General features: G+C 46.0%; 1 pseudogene; it reads left to right on the plus strand.

Annotated features, from left to right (window-relative positions):
- The first annotated feature begins 460 nt into the window (after positions 1-460).
- Positions 461-21,040, plus strand: LOC130472922 (zinc finger protein 3-like; annotated as a pseudogene).
- The last annotated feature ends 893 nt before the right edge of the window (positions 21,041-21,933 follow it).

The raw sequence follows: 21,933 nt of genomic DNA on the forward strand, positions 1-21,933 counted from the left end.
GGATGAACAGGGGATGGATGAATGGAGCCAGAGGCCACCTGTGTTTCGGGAACTCTAGATGGGGCTTTACTTTGGGGGCGACACGTGTTGTCTGCATGGATGCAGCAGGTGGGGGAAGAGTGGACCACTAGCAAGCCCTCTGATGGGCTCCACTGGCCAGAGATTTGGAAGCAGAGAGCAGGGCTAGGCGATGGTCCCTCTGGAGGGAGCTGGATCCTGAAGAAATCTGCATTCAAGCCCTTCTGGGGAAAGGATGCAATTAGTTCCCAACAAAATTTATGCGCTCATCTTAGCTCTTTATTTGTGAAACCAAGCAAAAAGTACAAATCCTAGAGTTGGAAGGGACCACCAGGGGCATCTAGTCCAACCCCCTGCCCAATGCAGGAAATTTGCAACTACCTCCCCACCCCCCCACACACACACCCAGTGACCCCCACTACATGCCCAGAAAATGACCGAGATGACGGTAAATATAGATGAGAGCTCAACCCTCCAAAATAAGCTTCGGGCCGCCACAGCTCACACATTCCCTTCTCTACATTCGGGGGACTCCACCCCGCAAGGGGACCTATGCTGTTCCCGGGTTCAAAGCCTAAATGTTGCCCTGACTGCTCCCAAGTGGGGTGCCCCTGGGAAAGTAACCCACAACCGAATTAAAAATTCCCTGTTCAGCTCAGATTACTTATAAACATTTCTACCCCCTACTCTTGACTGAGGGTTCCCCGCGTGGCTTACAGATCTTTAATTATTTAATTCCTGTAAAAACCAATAGAACCTCTTTTTTTTACAAATAGGTTTTTTTTGATATTGCACTGAAAGATGGTAAAATGTTTAGGGGTGGGTGACAAAACGTGGTTAAAGAGGAATGTTTTGACCCATTGCCAAAAATTTAAAATGCTGAGTGCGAGGGGAACAGATGTGGGGAGGGGTGTCTGGAGCTGCAGCGCCACAGGAGAGGCAGCCTTTCCAGCATGGTGTGGTGGTTAAGAGCGGTGGTTTGGAGCGGTGGGCTCTGACCTGGAGAACCAGGTTTCCCACGCCTCCACATGAGCAGCGGAGGCTAATCTGGTGAACTACATTTGTTTCCCCACTCCTACACACAAAGCCAGATGGGTGACCTTGGGCTAGTCCAGTGCCGGATTTACGTATAAGCTAAACAAGCTATAGTTTAGGGCCCCACTCTCTCGGGCCCCCCAAAAAAATTTAAAGGAAAAAAAAAACGATGTACATTTCCAAAATATAAGATAAAAAAACAAATAAAATAAAACCTGCATATAGCAACAATGTTTTGTGTTGTGTAGGCTTTGATAAAATACATATTTTGTTACGTGCAAATGGCTTTAGATACCTATTAGGTCCATAAATTACCATATAGCATATATTCAACACAAAAAACAGCGACAATTTGTTGTTGACAAAGGACAGCTGGACATATAAAGGGCCCCATTACCTTCAATAGCTTGGGGCCTCATCAAACCTAAATCTGGCCCTGGGCTAGTCACACCCTCTCAGCCTCACCTACATCACAGGGTGTCTATTGTGGGGAAGGGAAGGTGATTGTAAGCCAGTTTGATTCTTCCTTAAGTGATGGAGAAAGTCGGCATATAAAAACCAACTCTTCTTCTTCCATCAGAAAGCCGGGCCAGACAGAGCAGGACTTACAAGAATGATCTCAGCTGACAGGTGGGTTCCTGTGGTGACAGGCAGTCCTGTTGGTATTCTGGTCCCAGACCAAAAATGGGCTCTGAAAATAATAAGGGAAGAGCCAGTGTGATGTAATGGTTATAGAGTCAGTTTAGGTTCTGGCAGGCCTCACTTCCCATGGAATCCCCATTTTGCCACGGAAGCTTGCAGGGTAACCTTACGCCCCTCACACAGTCTCAGCCTAACCTACCTCTCACAGTTGCTGTTAGAATAAAATTGAGGAGAGGAGCCACTTTGAAGAAGAAGAAGAAGAGTTGGTTTTTATATGCCGACCTTCTCTGCCACTTAAGGGGGAATCAAACCGGCTTACAATCACCTTCCCTTCCCTTCCCCACAACAGACACCCTGTGAGGTAGGTGAGGCTGAGAGAGCTCTCAATAGAACTGTAACTTGCCCAAGGTCACCCAGCTGGCTTCATGCGGAGGAGTGGGGAAACAAATCCAGTTCACCAGATTAGCCTCCACAGCTCATGTGGAGGAGTGGGGAATCAAACCCGGTTCTCCAGCTCAAACTCCACCACTCCAATGGGTCCCCACTGGGGAGAAAGGTGGAGTATACATGAATACATAATACTCAGTACTTTGGACTGAGCCCAGAAATGGATCAACAGGCAGTGTTTAGCTTGAACTCACTGAAGCTTCCAAGCTTTCGAAAGGCAGCTCCTTACAGAGAACATTGCAGTAGTCCAGACAGCTGATTGATATATGTGGTGAGGCCTGAGGTGGTGGTGACTGACCGAGAAAGGGATCTTGAGTTTGGGTGGATAATTCAGTGAAAACAGTTCAGAGCAGAACTGGAAAAAAATGAACAGTTCTGTTCTAACATCTAGCATCACAGTTTCTTTACAAAAATGTTAGTACATATGTATTTCAAATACGATGTAAGCATCTTGTTGGTCCCTCTCAGAAAGGAAGCCATCGTAGATCTGGAAAAGGTATCAAAAGCTCCCCAAAGGGTTGAGATGTTGTGGCATCTTCCCTAAGAGAGAAGACTGCGGTAAATGGGACTGTGTGGCTTAGGATGCAGTTACCAAAAGAAGGATGCCATGGAGTTGTCTACAATTACATGTACCAAAAATCCATTATGTGATGCAGTCGATGCCCAGTAGATGAAAGACAGATGACAAAAAGAGAAAGCCCCTCAATATACTTGTGGGATTTATTGTCTGGAAAAGAGATTGTCTGGGAAAGGGGTGGCTTAGATGCTTTGGGGGGGTAGACACATTGGTGGGCATGGAGTTGTGGTGGTAGAAAGCAGCCTCCGTGCTCTCTTAGCTGGGGAGGGTCACAGTTTGCTCACAAAAAACCTGGTTGCCTTTGCAAGACTGAGCAGATCCACCCAGTTAGCCAGGCCTGACCTTGACAGAAGAAATTGTGGCAGAGGAAGGCGCTCCATTGGCTTGGGTGGAAGCTGCCTTGATAAGATGGAAGAGCAGGAATTGTCTGTCCCTGTATTAGGAGAAGGATCTCCTGCTCTCTGGGCTGTGAGGAGTGAGGCATTCTGGGAGAAATCTGCACCCAAGATCCTGAGTGAGGATACATCCAGGTACTATCCAGAGTGCCAGCGCTTCAGGTGCTTTACCTACCTGGAGGTTGCTTTGGGGGGGTAGAGAGGTTTGCAGCCGACTCCACCGTCTTTGCCGTTGGTGTCTGAAGCCGGAAAGACATGGCAAGCAGCAGATGCTGGACCTGGTGATCCTGGAGCAGTTCCTGAGCATCCTGCCCCGGAGATGCAGAGCTGGGTGAGAGAATGCAGGCCAGAGACCAGCTCCCAGGCGGTGGCCCTGGCAGAAGGGTTTCTCCTGAGCCAGGCAGAGGCCAAGCAGCAGGAAGAGAAGGTGAGCATGTGTTCATTTGGAAACTTCCAAAGCGTGTATACTAAAAATCCCCACTTTTTCAAATGCTCAATCTGACCCCCCCTTTCCAGCTTTGGACGACACTCTTCTTTTTTTCATCTATCTTTCCCCATTCTGTGCTGTTCTAGGGGCCGTCAGAAGGGACTACTAATTTTCCAGAAGCTGAGAAGGATCCATCAGAGCCCAGGAGGGGATCACCCTTCAGGGCGATTCCATTGGAGGGAAATGGCGTTGCCACCCCCCTGGGTAAGGACTAAGAAGTCCACTTTCAGTTTGATCTCTTTCTCTGAAGTAAGGCTGTGGTGCTTCCACACGGCAGTGATGGTTCATGTACCTTTTGTCGCAGAGGTATTGGTAATTGGTCATCTAAATATTGGTTTTTCTCGCTTTCCTTGCCTCATGCCCCTGTAGCACCCATATCTGCATTTACCCATCCACCCACCCCAGTGCCAGTAGGCGGCAGGGGAACAAAGCCACGCTATTTGGAGCGACCTTCCGTTTGAGAGCAGGTTTTCATGGGGTGTGTGTGTGTGTTATCGGAGGCAGCCAAAGTCATGACCAAGGCAGCTCTTGTGATGAAGATTGCTCATCCGCGCAGGAGAGGAGTCTTCTTCAGAAGCGTTGTCTGCAGCTGTTGAAGCTGGTGTTTTTTAGTTGGAGGGGATATCCCTCTGGGTGACAATGGGTGAGCCCAGTCTTTTAAAGGACCCTTCTGCCGACTATCAAAATCCAGATTAATCCACTGAGTGGTGATGGATAGTTTGGTCAGACCAAGTTGGCTCCGATTACATGACCCCAGCCTCAAAGGGGCTCCACTATGGGGCCCTAACAAAAAGATAGAAAAATGGAAAAAAAGACACAGCTGAGCATCTGAGCAAAGGCGAGTAGCTGAAACCCGAAAAAAAAGACTATCTATTCAGCTTTTCAGGAATCGCCTGTTTGGCTTTGGGTAGATTCCCAGGTTTTGGTATTTGGCCAAAACGAAATCCGAATATTGCCAAAATGGCTAATTTTAGGTTTATTTTTGGTTCGCATTTATTGATATGCACAGGCCTAATCACTATATAGAATCATAGAGTTGGAAGGGACCACCAGGGTCATCTAGTCCAACCCCTGCACAATGCAGGAAATTCACAACTACCTCCCCCACAAATCACACAAGGTTGGAAGAGACCACAAGGGCCATCCAGTCCAACCCACGGCCTTGCAGGATCCCACACTCAAAGCGGGTCGAACTACACTGCCTTCTAATTTGCTTCTGGAGGCAATTAAAGGTGCTGATATTTAAATACCCAAATGACTCAGGAACTGTATACATTACAGATCACCAACTTCCCTATGAATATACCTGACCGACAGGGTCATCTTTTGGGGCCTTGCTTTGGGAGCCTGTCACTTGAGCCGAGACAGATATCAACCTGAGAAAGGGCACCAACCTGTGGAACTCCCTGCCCAAGGAGATCCATCTGTCCCTCTCTATTGTCATCTTTTTTCCAGTGGGTAAAGACTTGGTTTCACCTGGCATTTACTTGAGAATCCTAAACTGGGTGGAAGGCCAGAATAGTAATGGTAAGAAATTATCCTTACACCGTTGTTGCGCTATACTGATCAATCAGCATTTTTTTTACTAGTCATAGTGTCCAGACACTCTTCAAGGGCAGCCCCTCCTAGAGTGCTTTGTGGTAATCTAATAATTTTTACAAAGAGTTACAAGGAGAAAGGTGCAACCTCAACATTCCTTGCTGTATCTCAGCAATGATAAGGGATAGAGACTTCATTTTTAAAGAAATGCAATCTGAGAATGAGTAGATTGTTGCAATATTTTCTTCTACTGTTACTGATCAAACAAGGAAACAAAAAGAATAGAGGTCAACTTCATGTGGGTGCACCTGAAAACAGTGCTGCAGCACAGAATCCATGACAGAGCAAAAATGCAAAGACTGCCAGTGCCTTTTGCAGGGGTGAGGAGAGAGAAAAAATATTTTTATTTTAAACTTCATCTTATTGAAATGCTTTTTGCTCATCAGCCTTCCATGATTCCCTTGCCAGAATTATGATCCACCAAAAAAGCTCGACTTCCGATGCTATCCATTGCTGGCATTAGGCAGTTTCCCACAAGGCCTAGGGCTTTTTAGGTGGTGACTGCATAATTGTCCCTTCCCCTAGAATGTCACATAATGTTCTCCCTTGTAGCTCTGTTTGTGTGTGTAAAACTCCTTCTGTTTAGTAAAATGAATGAGGAACTGATGGTCTTTTACAGTAGAAAAGAGCAAGCACCTGAGAGACTACCAAAATTTCTGGCAGGGTATGAGTTTTCATGAGCCACAGCTAGAATGTGAGTCCCTCTATCCTTAAGTAGAGAAGAGTAAATTAGTACATTAGACTCACAATGGCAATGTAAATGTCAAATTAAGTAAATGACATCAGCAGGCGTGATTGGATTAGTTGTGATATGCAGAGGGGTAGTAGGCCTGGAGAAATAGGCCTTGGTAATGAGAGAGGAATCCTAGGTCTCTATTCAATCCAGGAGGATGCATTATCGAGAGCTTCATTATTAGTTGTAATTCAGCATTTTCTCTTATCTCCCTTTAAAACCCTTTGTAAGTGAATTGCTATTCTGAAATCAGCAACTGAATGTCCTGGAAGGTTAAAATGTTCCCCCACTAGTTTCAGAATGGTGTGGTTTCTGATGGTCTCTTAGGAAAGGATTCATTTTCTGCTCTGGCAGTTTTTATGCCTCATGTTTGTGATTCTGAGTGGTGGTACTATGTTAACTGCTGTTGATTTATCATCACTGTTTTTGACAGTTTTAAACTGACAGTTTTTGTTTCTTTGGCAATCCAGAACCAAAATTTTTGAAAGACTGAGACATAACGGTCTTTAAAGACATAAAAAATAACAACTTATATCTTCAGAGTAAAATGAATTTCAGAAATGTCTTACGGGAGAGAGAGGGAGGTTTTCTTCTTGGGAGGGAAGGTGTGTGACCTCAGTAAATGTGGAAGTGCAAGTGGGAGAAACTGAGAGGTCTTCTCTAGAGGAAAAAACCAGCCCCTGAAATTCATCCAGGCAATTATCAGCAACAGTATCTTCCAACCACTCTTCTCTCCCTCACAGGTAGTGGAAGGATCCTGCCAGCTTGTTTTGGGCCTCCCTGTCTTCGTGGTGAAGCAGAAGCTTTGTTGGTGCACCCAGATGAGGTATGGAAGGAATGTTTAGGGGAAAGGTCTTGGAACACCCCATTGTTCATGTCTCTCGAACTGTGCCCTACAGCTTAAGGAGTCCTCCAGAAAAACTGTGAACATGCCCCCCCCCAAGAAGTTTGAAATTTTGTGGAAGGGATCTTCTAACCGCCTCACCTTCCCTTTCTAATTAGACTTTAATTCACTGTCCATTAGAAGGAACCATTTTCTCCTTTTTCCAGGGTCCAGTAACATTTGAGGACGTGGCTGTGTATTTCTCAGAGGAGGAGTGGGCTTTGCTGGATTTGGACCAAAAGGCTCTGCACAGGGACGTTATGGTGGAAAACTTCCGGAATCTGGCCTTTCTGGGTATGGCTCCCACTTTGCTTTTATCTCTGACACCGTGGAAAGCTGAAATTCTTGCTGTTGTTGATGCACTGGAGGGATGTCATTGAAGACAGACACAACACTCCCATGTTCTTTGAACATTCTTTGTTCGGCTGTAAAGTTGATGCGTAGCTCTTCATACTGGAGCCACAAAGGCAGCGTAGCTAAAACTCTATTGATAAGACTGAGGCACTGATAAACACCCTCCAGGCTCTTCCTGTGCTTTCTCCTTGGTGTCATTCTGTCTCTTCTTGGTGAGCAGGATTGTGGGGGTTTTTCACAGGGACAAAGCACCTTTATCTGGGAGCCCTAGACTGAGGCAGCAATAAGAAACAACAACTGATCCCTTAAAAGGTTTTGTTGCAGGTAGCAGACTACCCAAAAGAAGAGTCCCAAGAACATCAGAATTCTCAGCTGTTAGCCAGATGGGGAGTTCAGGGCTGAGGAGGAGGAAACTGAGGTTTCACAAAACAAAGCCTTTTTTGTAAAAAGTCATATCAGCATATTGATCTGCCAGTGAAGGTCCAAAGACCCCATTTTCTACTGTGATCTTCTCAAGCAGGAAGGGTCTTTTCCTGCCCAGTACTTGACTCCTTAAACAGGACATGGGCATTCATTTGGCCCTGAAGCATAGTCATATTGTAATGACTTGTTGAGAGACTCTGTCTGAAAGAAGGGAGAATGTTTCTATTGTGAGGCCAAAAGGATTTGTTCAGTGGTGGAAAGCTGTATTTCTCCCTCATTTGGTTTTTCTCTTTATTCCAACAGAGGAGGAGAGCCAGAAGAGAGGAAAACAACTCAGAAGAAAAACAAAAGCTAGAATACAAAGGAGAAAGAAATCTATTCTTTCTGAAAGTTCCCATTTGTCTGGAATTGCAACTGCAATAGAAAGTCACACAGGGGGCAAAGGGAATAAATTCCTTGTACATGCAAAATTCTCAGTTGGTAAATCAAGCATTGGTGCCCATCAAAAAATAAGAAAGGAGGAGAAACTGCTGAAATTGTCAGTGCATAGAAAGACCTGTGGTCTTAGCAACAAACTTGTTTTACCTAGAAGATTGGGCACAGATGAAAAGCCACACAAATGCTCAGAGTGTGGAAAAAGCTTCAGTCACAGATGGGCCCTTGCTTCCCATCAAATAATCCATACTGGGGGGAAACCATATCAATGCTTAGAGTGTGGAAAGTGCTTCAGTCAACGTTCCCATCTTTCTACCCATCAGAGACTCCACACAGGGGAGAAACCGTATCAATGCTCAGAGTGTGGAAAATTCTTCAGACAAAGTGCCCACCTTTCTTCCCATAAAAGAATCCACACTGGGGAGAAACCATATCAATGCTCAGAGTGTGGAAAAAGCTTCAGTGACAGTTCAGCCCTTGCTTCCCATAAAAGAATCCACACTGGGGAGAAACCATATCAATGCTCAGAGTGTGGAAAAAGCTTCAGTGACTGTTCAGCCCTTGCTTCCCATAAAAGAATCCACACTGGGGAGAAACCATATCAATGCTCAGAGTGTGGAAAAAGCTTCAGTGACTGTTCAGCCCTTGCTTCTCATAAAAGAATCCACACAGGGGAGAAACCATATCAATGCTCAGAGTGTGAAAAAAGTTTCAGTGACAGATCGGCCTTTGTTTCCCATAAAAGAATCCACACTGGGGAGAAACCGTATCAATGTTTAGAGTGTGGAAAATACTTCAGACAAAGTGCCCACCTTTTTACCCATAAAAGAATCCACACAGGGGAGAAACCATATCAATGCTCAGTGTGTGGAAAAAGCTTCAGTGACAGTTCGGCCCTTGCTTCCCATAAAAGAATCCACACGGGGGAGAAACCGTATCAATGCTCACAGTGTAGAAAGAGCTTCAGTGACGGATCAGGCCTTGCTTCCCATCAAAGAATCCACACAGGGGACAAACCGTATCAATGCACAGAGTGTGGAAAAACCTTCAGTAACAGATCAAGCCTTGCTGTCCACAAAAGAATCCACACTGGGGAGAAACCATATCAATGCTCAGAGTGTGAAAAAAGCTTCAGTGACAGATCGGCCTTTGCTTACCATAAAAGAATCCACACTGGGCAGAAACCGTATCAATGCTTAGAGTGTGGAAAATTCTTCAGACAAAGTGCCCACCTTTGTTCCCATCAGAGAATCCACACAGGGGAAAAACCATATCAGTGCTCAGTGTGTACAAAGTGCTTCAGTGACAGGTCAAGCCTTGCCTGCCATCAAAGAATCCACACTGGGGAGAAACCATATCAATGTTCAGAGTGTGAAAAAAGCTTCAGTGACAGTTCGGCCTTGGCTTCCCATAAAAGAATCCACACTGCAGAGAAACCGTATCAATGCTTAAAGTGTGGAAAGTGCTTCAGTCAAAGTTCAAACCTTTCTTCCCATCAGAGACGCCACACAGGGGAGAAACCGCATCAATGCTCAGAGTGTGGAAAATTCTTCAGACAAAGTGCCCACCTTTTTACCCATAAAAGAATCCACACTGGAGAGAAACCATATCAATGCTCAGAGTGTGGAAAAAGCTTCAGACAAAGTGCCCACCTTTTTACCCATAAAAGAATCCACACTGGAGAGAAACCATATCAATGCTCCGAGTGTGGAAAAAGCTTCAGTGACAGTTCGGCCTTTGCTACCCATAAAAGAATCCACACTGGAGAGAAACCATATCAATGCTCCGAGTGTGGAAAAAGCTTCAGTGACAGTTCGGCCTTTGCTACCCATAAAAGAATCCACACTGGAGAGAAACCATATCAATGCTCAGAGTGTGGAAAAAGCTTCAGTGACAGTTCGGCCTTTGCTACCCATAAAAGAATCCACACTGGAGAGAAACCATATCAATGCTCAGAGTGTGGAAAAAGCTTCAGTGACAGATCAGGCCTTGCTTCCCATAAAAGAATCCACACAGGGGACAAACCGAATTAATGCTCAGAGTGTGGAAAAAGCTTCAGTGACAGTTCGGCCTTTGCTACCCATAAAAGAATCCACACTGGAGAGAAACCATATCAATGCTCAGAGTGTGGAAAAAGCTTCAGTGACAGTTCGGCCTTTGCTACCCATAAAAGAATCCACACTGGGAAGAAACCATATCAGTGCTCAGAGTGCGGAAAAAGCTTCAGTGACAGATCAGGCCTTGCTTCCCATAAAAGAATCCACACAGGGGACAAACCGAATTAATGTTCAGAGTGTGGAAAGAGCTTCAGTGATAGATCGGCTTTTGCTTCCCATCAATGAATCCAAACTGCGGAGAAACCATCTCAATCCTTAGAGTGTAGAAAGCGCTTCAATCAACATTCCCACCTTTCTTCCCATCAGGGACTCCACACAGGGGAAAGCCATATCAATGCTTTGAGGGTGGAAAGTGCTTCAATCAGCGTTCCCACTTTTCTTCATATCAGGGACTCCACACGGGAAAACCGTATCAATCATCCCTTAGGCCTTGTGTTTATGGTGTACATTTTTGTGTAAGTGTATGCTGTGTAAGTTCTTTAATTAAAAACCCTTCAACTTTATAAAACGCCTCTTTATTGACAGTATTTCCACTGGTGTGCTCACCCCATGAAAATAGATTTCCAAGATCCCAAGCGCCAGCCTCTCGCGAAGTTCATAGTCTTAGTGAATCCTTCCAAATAAAAGGAGATCCTTCTAATTGGCGTTAACACCTGGGCCATCAAGGTCAGGGCGGCCTTCTGCTTGCTGGGACCTAAATTGTGGTTGCCCTGATATTAATAGCCCGAGGCTAGCCTGATCTCCTCAGATCTCAGAAGCTAAGCAGGGTCAGCCCTGGTTAGTATTTGGATGGATAACTTCCAAGGAGCCCCAGTGTCATGACGTGGAAGCAGACAATGCCAAACCGCCTCCGAATGTCTCCTGCCATGAAAACCCGACAGGGTTGCCATAAATTATCTGTGACTGGACGACACAGATAAGAATACTAGAATAACGTTAAATTGACTTCATTTTTAAGAACAGTTGGAAACATCTGTTATTTACAGCAGTCCCTAAGCATTGCTGTACAATGAACTGTGGGTCATGAGGACAGAGTGAGACTGGCATGCACAATATAGCCAGGAATTTGATATACCTTCTTCGTACCCCATTTCAGAGTCTCAGATTGGTGGTCTTATTGGTTCTGTTTCTTTTGTCAAGTCACTAGGTGACTATCGGATTCTCCCAGAGATGTATAGGCATTTCTAGGATTGGTGGTTGACTGTTTTGGCCTCCTTTTAACCCAGATTAGTTCAACTAGCATTTTCCCTTCTGGTTGGAAACAAGTGTTTTTGTTTTGTTTTTTGCCATCAAGTCGCAGCACAACCCTTGGTGGGCTTTTGAAGGCAAGAGATGTTCAGAGGTGGTTTGCCATTGTCTGTCTCCGCATCATGACCCTGGTATTCCTTGATGTTATCTCGTCCAAATACTGACCAAGGCCGATCCTACTTAGCTTCTGAGATCTGACGAGATTGCTTGCAAATTGTTTCCCCAGAACTATTATCCAATTAGTTTGAAGCAGCTCGGACCTGTATCTATAGCAGAATCTATAAGACTTATATCTTACTAAGAGATATGGCTCTTTAGTAGACTGCGCTATCAAAGAGTGCGAGGCACCTTGAACCAAAAAGATTCTTTTTATTGCTAAAACTTCAGTAATAATAAAAGGCGAGTTCCAGCTGATAAGTAAAATAGAATGAGTAAAATAGAAATATTAAAGCAATGCAATGCAATGTAATATTTCAAAGTATATAGACAGAGACAGGCAATGACAGAATACAATCAGTGAAATGCATAGTATAACATTGTCATCTGATGGCAGGCTTATGTACAGCTATGTGAATCAAACATTTTCATCAAAAGTACATCACATAAGCAGGGTTTCTTATAGTATAAAAGTATTCAAACTCAAATAGTGCTAGCTTTTAGATAGTTACACAGAACACACAGATCATAAGATTTCCATCACACACAACCTACCGCTGGGAGGTTTTACATACCAAAACTTCCAATGAGCCCTTCTTACAGTCCCCTTAAATACTATTCTTCATGGGAAAGTTAATCTATGTTTATTCTAGCCCCCAGGCATCATATCTGAAATCAAGACCCTTCCTATTCTTCAGATATCATTTTGTAAACTTTGAACATATCTCTGAAGATGTTTTACTATAAACATAAGATTATATTCATACAAAAATCCTTCTGACTATTATGCATAGCATTTAACATATATAGCTTTCATAGCAACCATTATCAATATATTCATACCATATGTGTCTATAATCTTCTGTGCCTACAACAGGACACAGCCTCCAAATTGCACAGCCAGTTTTTGCAGTGCACATTGGAGATTTGGGCGGTCTCCAATAATGTTAGCCATCTTGACCAAACAAGCCTCAGGAAAGGGTTAGATACCATTGATGGTTGCTTGACTCTTTATGAGCTGGCTCAACAGGGTATTAAGGGTCCCACCTGTTGCGAGAATTCTGCAAATTCTCTCCCTTGAGCCCTTTATTTATTTATTTTTTACTCCTCTGCCCGCTACTTACCAAGCAAAGCCAGAGTGTGTAATAGGAAAAACACAAACCATGTACTTAGGACAGTTTCAAACCACACACATATAGTAGTAAAGCATATAGGTTTATTAAACTTACAAAAGGTTGTAAGGCAAAGAGAAGAATAATACTTAGACAGATTTAACAACATCCCACATAGAGACTGATACACAGACAGACAGGCAGACAATCAGAGCTGCTCTGGGTCATTCCAAAAGAGAGACAGGATGGTCTCTCCCTGGGAAGGACAAAGGACTGGACATTTGGACAGCCTTTTTATAGGCTGGACCGTGAGGAGAGGGTCTCAAATGGCCCCTCCCTGTCACATTCTTTAGGAAATGAGTTTCCACAAATCATGACTAAAATTGTTTAGAAATATCTTGTTCCATAATAAGTTTGCCATGTTCAGGTCTCTGATAAATCTTGTTCCGTCCGTCACCCAATGTTCATAAATAATTTCCTCCCTGCGTAAGCAGGCACTCTGCTGTCCGTTTTAAATGACCTTGTTACCCCTGCACATAATTTATAGGTACCTAATGTTTTCTGGGTGACTAACTGTTAGTAATGCAAATCTCCTGTTACTTTGTAAGGTCGGGATCCTAATAGAAAAGTTGGGGTCAGCTAGAGGGCTGCTTTCTGAAAGCCTTAGTCAGGTTTTGTGTGACTATAGGTTATAATGTTAAGGTATGAATGTGGTTATTCTTAACCCAAATTATAAATATTTGCGCCACACCACCAAGTCGATATTCATGGCATTTGTAGATCTAATCACTTTCTTCGACTCCCATTGATTGACTGTGGACAAAATTAGTAGATACAAACATACACAAAGGGAGCTTTGACTCTTGAAAACTTATATCCCCAAAATGTTGATGGTCTCTAAGGTGTTCTGGACTTACATTTGGCAAAAAGGTGGAGTATAAAGGAAGTGAAATAATTAAATGCATGCCTAGACAGGTTACCATAGATACCCCCTCCTCTCATACCTACTGATGCCTTATTCCAGAGATGAGCCGCCTGGCCATGCTGCCTACAACCAAGCCCACAAACAGGTACGTACATTTGGCCGGCTGAAGATGTGGCTCCGTTGCCTCTTTGTGATCTGTGCTATGCTCCACAATACGGCCACCTGTTAAGAGCTTCAGGTGGGCCCTATAGGGGAGGTGTCAGAAGGCCCCTGGACTGGGGAGGAGGGCAATGGGCAGCAGCGGGGCAAGATGCCAGGGGCAACGCTGAACACGAGTAAAGGAACATATATGGTGGAATTGCTGCTCTGCTACCCAACCCCCAGACCATTTTGGGGCCAAGGGCTAGCTTGGTCCCTGTGACCCCCTACCCCCACATTAATACTCCCATTCAGATATCTACCCCGGGTGACAGAGCCCCCCTTCTTCAGAGCAGGAAGACATTCACCCAGTCCACCCACTGGCCCACCCTCCCTTCCCACAGGAGCCAGCAAGGTGAGTGGGGGGCAGGTATGAGGTCAGCCCTGGAGGTGCTGCTGTACCCCTTCTATGCTTGGCTGATGACCACAACTGGGGACCAGTGGCTCCTGCACAGCCAGCCACAGCCATCCAAGCCTGGGCATCCCTGGGTCAAAGACCTACCTCTTGGATACATCATTGGGCATCCCTAAGGGCAGATCACAGCTGGGGTGAGCAGGGAGTGGGGCAAAGACAGGTATGGCGTTCCCATCACACGGTTGTCACCCAACAGCCAGAGGTAAAGTGGTGGCTCAATCCTGACTTTGTTGAACTACAAATTGTGGGGAAAGGGCGGGGGTCTCGCCAGGCTGAAAAGGCTTAGGGGACCTTGGTTTTGTCCCAAGAAAACCAGCCCCACTTGAGCATTGCCAACCATGTGGAGAGAAAAAATGTTCTTGTCCAGGGAAGGCTTAAGGTATGGAAACGGGCAGCTTCCCATGGCACAGAGACAAACGCCTCCTTTGACACCCTCTCAAGGGGGCAGGGCATGTTTTCCTCCAGGGGGTCGCAACCCTCCCCAGCAATGCATTCTCCCCGCCCTGATATTGCAGCAGGAACAAAAGCCCAGGTTCTCCCGAAGGGCATGCAAAGTCCATTTTGCAGCCAGGCGAGCGCGGAGGCGGCCTTTTCCTCTCTAGACAGCAGCCCTGGGCTCAAGCCCGAAGCCCCCCGCGGCGGGTTTTTCCTCTCTCCGCAGTCCGTCTTTGTGCCCAACAGAGTTTGCAATAGTAGAAAAGAGCAAGAGTCCAGTAGCACGTTAAAGACTTAACAAAAAATTCTGAAGAAAAGAGCAAGAGTCCAGTAGCACCTGAAAGACTTAACAAAAATTTCTGGCAGGGTAGGAGCTTCCGTGAGTCCCAGCTCAGTCCATCTGAGCTTGCAATAACCATCATAACAACACCCTCCCTCCCTCTCTCCGCATTGCATTGCATATTGCATTGCATATTGCATTGCATATTGCATTGCATGTGGGAGGCGCGTCCCCACCAGGAGCAGCCAAGTCCCACCGCAGAGTTCCTCTCTCTGTAGACTCGGAGCCTGCGCGGCTCTTGGGTATCTGGGGGCGGCGATGACCTGCAGGGGAGGAAGGGTTAAAGGGAGAGAGTGCGGGTTCCTAGAGAGGCCGCATGGAAGACTCCGGAGTCACTTCCAGCCCCTCCCTTTCTAGGAATCCGGGTATCTCTTTTTCCAAGCGCCCAGGAGCAGCTGCTGCTGCGTCCTTTGCAGCGCGGGTGAGCTGGACGCATTTGGGCGCGGGGGATTGGGTAGCTAGGGGAAGCTGGAAGGAGGCGGGGGGACCTCTGTGCAGGGCGGTGCACCACGGCCAGACCTAGGGAGGGGGGTGGTCCCCGTGCAAGATGGGGTCTTTGGGAGACGCAGAAGGCGGGGGTGACGCGGATGCCAGCGGATTGGCAGTCAGTCCAGGATAACACCATCAGAAAAGCCCTCTGCTACTTAGAAAAGTGTAGTTTATTTTCCAGTGCAGATATAATGCAAATACTTCTCACACTCTCTCCGCTCATAGCATTCCACACTGACTTCAGTTTCACTCCATTATATACACCTGGTGGTCGCAGCCACCAACCCAGCAGATGCCTAGTCATCATGACATTGCTCATGCATTGCATCAGCCTACTGGACATAACCAGATCAGGCCAGCTCCCTCTAGTTCTCCAGGGAGTCTCCAGGCTGATTGCACCATTACAGATCCATCTGATCTACCGTGCACCTGTCAAACTAATCTGACAGCCTTGCAATATTGACAGGGGGGGGAGCATAGACAGCCCGGGAGGGGTTGACTAGGGACAGGCCACTGGCAAGGGCGCTTATTGGTTAAAGTGGCTAAAGAGCAGGACGCAGAGGAATGGATGCAACCTTTTCCCCGTGGAAATCGGCTTTAAAAGCGGCGCCGTTGAAGCGAGGCTGGTTGGTTCCCAGTTCGTTATTTGCCCTTCCTGGTTCTTTCTTTGTGAAGCCACTGATGGGGTCAGAGCTGGTGGTGGTGACTGCCGGAGAAAGGGATCTTGAGGGATCTTAATTCAGTGCAAACAGTGCAGAGTCACAATGGTAAAAAAATGACCGGTCCTGTTCGAGGGACTGTCAGGAAAAATGTAGCATCTTCTAGCATCACAATTTATTTGCATACATGTCAGTGCAGCTGAACTGGAAAGGCAGTGGATGTTTCTTCTTGGCCTGCCCCAGAAAGGAAGTCGTAGCATGGCTGGAAAAGGTACCAAGAAGGGCACCCCAAAGGCTCAAGAGGGCGGAGCATTTTCCCTACGAGAAAAGGCTGCAGCACACTGGGCTTCCTCACTTAGCAAGGAAAAGAAGGATGTGAGGAAGATGTATACCGTTTAGTGTGGAGGAAGTGTGTGTGTGTGTGTGTGTGTGTGTGTGTGTGGCTAAACCATCTTATCCCTCTCTGATAGTCACAAAAGTCCGTCATGCAATACAGTTGATAAGCAGCAGAGGAAAGTCAGACAGGAACACGCCACACGCTATACTTGTGGGGGTTGTTCTCTGGGAATGGCTTAGGGGTCACTGGCTTAGATGCTTTTAAGGGGGGACTGGACAAATTGATGGACAATAAGTTGTGGTGTAGAAAAGGAGCCTCCGTGCTCTTTTGCCTGAGGAGGGTCACAGTTTGCTCACAAATGACTTGGTTTCCTTTGCAGGACTGAGGAGCCCCACCCAGTTAGCCAGTCCCGGCCTGGACAGAAAAAAGTGTGGCAGAGGAAGGCACTCCATCAGCCTGGTCGGAAGCATCCTTGATAAGATGGAAGAGCAGGAATTGTCTGTCCCTGAATCAGGAGAAGGATCTTCTAACCCTCCAAGTTGTGAAAAGTGAGGCCTTGTGGGAGAGATCTGCACTCAAGATCTTGAGTGATAAGGACAAATCTAGCTCAGATCCCGAGTGCCAGTTTCTCAGGTACCTTACCTACCTGGAGACTGAAGGGCCCCGAGAGGTCTGCAGCCAATTCTACCGTCTTTGCCATCAGTGGCTGAAGCCGGAAAGGCTGGACTTGGTGATCCTGGAGCAGTTCCTGAGCGTCCTTCCCCCGGAGATGCAGAGCTGGGTGAGAGAATGCAGGCCAGAGACCAGCTCCCAGGCGGTGGCCCTGGCAGAAGGGTTCCTCCTGAGTCAGGCGGAGGCCAGGAAGCAGGCAGGGCAGGTGAGCATGCGTTTCATTTGGGAACCTCCAAAGCAACTATCCTTAAAATCCTTGCCTTTTCAAATGCCCTACTTTCTCTGGAAAGCTGGACTCCCCTTCCCAGCTTTGGGTGACACTCTTCTTTTTCTCATCACTCTCTCTCTCTCTTTCCCCTTTTTGTGCTGTTCTAGGGTCCCTCAGGAGGGTCGGCTGATTTTCTGGAAGCTGAGAAGGACCCATCAGAGCCCGGGAGAGGGTTAGCCTTCAGGGCGATTCCATTGGAGGGCAATGGAGTTACCACCCCTCTGGGTAAGGACTAAGAGGTCCAGTTTCAGTTTGGTCTCTTTCTCTGAAGTAAGACTGTGGTGCTTCCACACTCCAGTGATGGTTTATGTAGCTTTTGTTGCAGAGGTATTGGTAATTGATCATCTAAATATTGGTTTTTCTCACTTTCCTTTCCTCATGCCGCTGTCGCACCCATATCTGCATTTACCCACCCACTCCAGGGCTAGTGGATGGCAGGGGAACAAAGCCACGCTATTTGGAGCGACCATCAGTTTGAGAGCAGGTTTTCATGGGGGGGCGGGGTGATATCGGAGCCAACCGAAGTCGTTGGGAGGTGGTAAGCTCTCCTTCGCTGGAGGTTTTTAAGCAGAGCCTGGATGGCCATCTGTCAGCAATGCTGATTCTATGACCTTAGAGTGTAGTGGTTAAGAGCAGTGGAGTCTGGGGAACCGGGTTTGATTCCTCACTCCTCCACATGAGTGGCGGAGGCTAATCTGGTGAACTGGATTTGTTACCCCACTCCTGCACCCGAAGCCAGCTGGATGACATTGGGCAAGTCATGCCCTCACAGCCTCACCCACCTCACAGGGTGTCTGTTCTGGGGAGGGGAAGGGAAGGCAATTGTAGGCCGGTTTGATTCTGCCTTAAGTGGTAGAGAAAGTTGGCATATAAAAACCAACACTTCTTCTCCTCCTCCTCCTATTCATGAGAGGGAGGGCATTTTGGCCATCTTCTGGGCATGGAGTTGGGGTCACTGGGTGTGTGGGTGGGGGAGGTAGTTGTGAATTTCCTGATTTGTGCAGGAGGTTGGACTAATCATAGTGTCCAGACACTCTTCAAGGGCAGCCCCTCCTAGAGTTACAAAGTCTTCTACTGTTACTGATAAAACAAGGAAACAAAAAGAATAGAGGTCTTCTTCATGTGGGTGCACCTGAAAACAGTGCTGCAGCACAGAAGCAATGGCAGAGCAAAAATGCAAAAAATGCAGGTGCCTTTTGCAGGGGTGAGGAGAGAGGGAAAAAAATATTTTTTTTATTTTAAACTTCATCTTATTGAAATGCTTTTTGCTCATCAGCCCTCTATGATTCCCTTGCCAGAATTATGATCCACCAAAAAAGCTCGACTTCCAATGCTAGCCATTGCTGGCGTTAGGCGGTTTCCCACAAGGCCTAGGGCTTTTTAGGTGGTGACTGCATAATTGTCCCTTCCCCTAGAACTTCACATAATTTTCTCCCTGTTAGCTCTGTTTGTGTGTGTAAAACTCCTTCTGTTTAGTAAAATGAATGAGGAACTGATGGTCTTTTACAGTAGAAAAGAGCAAGCACCTGAAAGACGACGTGAGCCACAGCTAGGATGTGAGTCCATCTATCCTTAAGTAGAGAAGAGTAAATTAGACACACAATGGCAATGTAAATATCATGTAAATGACATCAGCAGGCGTGATTGGATTGGGTGTGATATGCAGAGGTGTAGTAGGCCTGGAGAAATTGCCATTGGTAATGAGAGAGGAATCCCAGGTTTCTATTCAATCCTGGAGGATGCATCATCTAGACCTTCATTATTAGTTGTCATTCAGCATTCTCTCCTATCTCCCTTTAAACCTCTTTGTAAGTGAATTGCTACTCTTAAATCAGCAACTGAATGTCCTGGAAGGCTAAAATGTTCCCCCATTAGTTTCAGAATGTTGTGGTTTCTGATGGTCTCTTAGGAAAGGATTTATTTTCTGCGCTGGCAGTTTTTATTCCTCATGTTTGTGATTCTGTGGTACTATGTTAACTGCTGTTGATTTAGCATCACTGTTTTTGACAGTTTCAAACTGACAGTTTTTATTTATTTGGAATTGTTGTTAAAAAGGCAATCCAGAAATAAAAAATTTGAAAGACTGAGACATACCGGTCTTTAAAGACATATATCTTCAGAATGAAATAAATTTCAGAAATGTCTTATGGGAGAGAGAGGGTTGGTTTTCTTTCTGGGAGGGAAGGTGTGTGACCTCAGTAAATGTGGAAGTGCAAGTGGCATAAACTGAGAGGTCTCCTCTAGAGGAAAGAACCAGCCCCTGAAATTCATCCAGGCAATTATCAGCAACAGTATCTTCCAACGTCTCTTCTCTTCTCTCCCTCACAGGTAGTGGAAGGATCCTGCCTGCTTGTTTTGGGCCTCCCTGTCTTCGTGGTGAAGCAGAAACTTTGTTGGTGCACCCAGATGAGGTATAGAAGGAATTTTTAGGGGAAAGGTCTTGTAACACCCCATTGTTCCTGTCTCTTGAACTGTGCCCTACAGCTGAAGGAGTCTTTCCTTTTGCTTGAGTCCAACATGTCCTCCAGAAAAACTGTGAACACCCCCCCCCCAAGAAGTTTGAAATTTCCTGGAAGGGATCTCCTAACCACCTCACCTTCCCTTTCTAATTAGACTTGAATTGACTGTCCATTAGAAGAAACCGTTTCCTCCTTTTTCCAGGGTCCAGTAACGTTTGAGGATGTGGCTGTGTATTTCTCAGAGGAGGAGTGGGCTTTGCTGGATTTGGACCAAAAGGCTCTGCACTGGGAAGTTATGGTGGAAAATTTCCGGAATCTGGCCTTTCTGGGTAGGGCTCCCACTTTGCTTCTATCTCTGACACCGTGGAAAGCTGAAATTCTTGCTGTTGTTGATGCACTGGAGGGATGTCATTGAGGACAGACACAACACTCCTATGTTCCTTGAACATTCTTTGTTCGGCTGTAAAGTTGATGCGTAACTCTTCATGGTGGTGCCACAAAGGCAGCGTAGCTGAAACTCTATTGATAAGACTGAGGCATGAAAAACACCTTCCAGGCTCTTCGTGTGCTTTCTCCCCCAGTGTCATTCTGTCTTTTCTTGGTGAGCAGGATTGTGGGGGTTTTTCACAGGGACAAAGCACCTTTATCTGGAAGCCCTAGACAGGAGCAGCAACAGGAAACATCAACTGATCCCTTAAAAAGTTTTGTTGCAGGTAGCAGACTACCCAAAAGAGGAGTCTCAAGAACATCAGAATTCTCAGCTGTTAGCCAGATGGGGAGTTCAGGGCTGAGGAGGAGGGAACTGAGGTTTCACAAAACAAAGCCTTTTTTGTAAAATGTCATATCAGCATATTAATCTACTAGTGAAGGTCCAAAGACCCCATTTTCTACTGTGATCTTCTCAAGCAGGAAGGGTCTTTTCCTGCCCAATAGTTGACTCCTCAAACAGGACATGGGCATTCATTTGGCCCTGAAGTATAGACATACTGTAATGAAATACAGCCATACTGTAATGACTTGTTGAGAGACTCAGTCTATAAGAAGGGAAAATGTTTCTATTGTGAGGCCAAAAGGATTTGTTCAGTGGTGGAAAGCTGAATTTCTCCCTCATTTGATTTTTCTCTTTATTCCAACAGAGGAGGAGAGCCAGAAGAGAGGAAAACAACTCAGAAGAAAAACTAAAGCTAAAATGCAAAGGAGAAAGAAATCTATTCTTTCTGAAAGTTCCCATTTGTCTGGAATTGCAACTGCAATAGAAAGTCACACAGGGGGCAAAGGGAATAAATTCCTTGTACATGCAAAATTCTCAATTGGTAAATCAAGCATTGGTGCCCATCAAAAAATAAGAAAGGAGGAGAAACTGCTGAAATTGTCAGTGCATAGAAAGACCTGTGGTCTTAGCAACAAACTTGTTTTACCTAGAAGATTGGGCACAGATGAAAAGCCACACAAATGCTCAGAGTGTGGAAAAAGCTTCAGTCACAGATGGGCCCTTGCTTCCCATCAAATAATCCGTACTGGGGAGAAACCATATCAATGCTTAGAGTGCGGAAAGTGCTTCAGTCAACGTTCCCATCTATCTACCCATCAGAGACTCCACACAGGAGAGAAACCGTATCAATGCTCAGAGTGTGGAAAATTCTTCAGACAAAGTGCCCACCTTTCTTCCCATAAAAGAATCCACACTGGGGAGAAACCATATCAATGCTCAGAGTGTGGAAAACGCTTCAGTGACAGTTCAGCCCTTGCTGTCCATAAAAGAATCCACACTGGGGAGAAACCATATCAATGCTCAGAGTGTGGAAAAAGCTTCAGTGACAGATCAGCCTATGCTACCCATAAAAGAATCCACACAGGGGAGAAACCATATCAATGCTCAGTGTGTGGAAAAAGCTTCAGTGACAGTTCAGCCCTTTCTTCCCATAAAAGAATTCACACTGAAGAGAAACCGTATCAATGCTCACAGTGTAGAAAGAGCTTCAGTGATGGATCAGGCCTTGCTTCCCATCAAAGAATCCACACAGGGGACAAACCGTATCAATGCACAGTGTGTGGAAAAACCTTCGGTAACAGAT

Source organism: Euleptes europaea, chromosome 1 (assembly GCF_029931775.1).
Source record: "Euleptes europaea isolate rEulEur1 chromosome 1, rEulEur1.hap1, whole genome shotgun sequence".
NCBI classification, from domain to species: Eukaryota; Metazoa; Chordata; class Lepidosauria; order Squamata; family Sphaerodactylidae; genus Euleptes; species Euleptes europaea.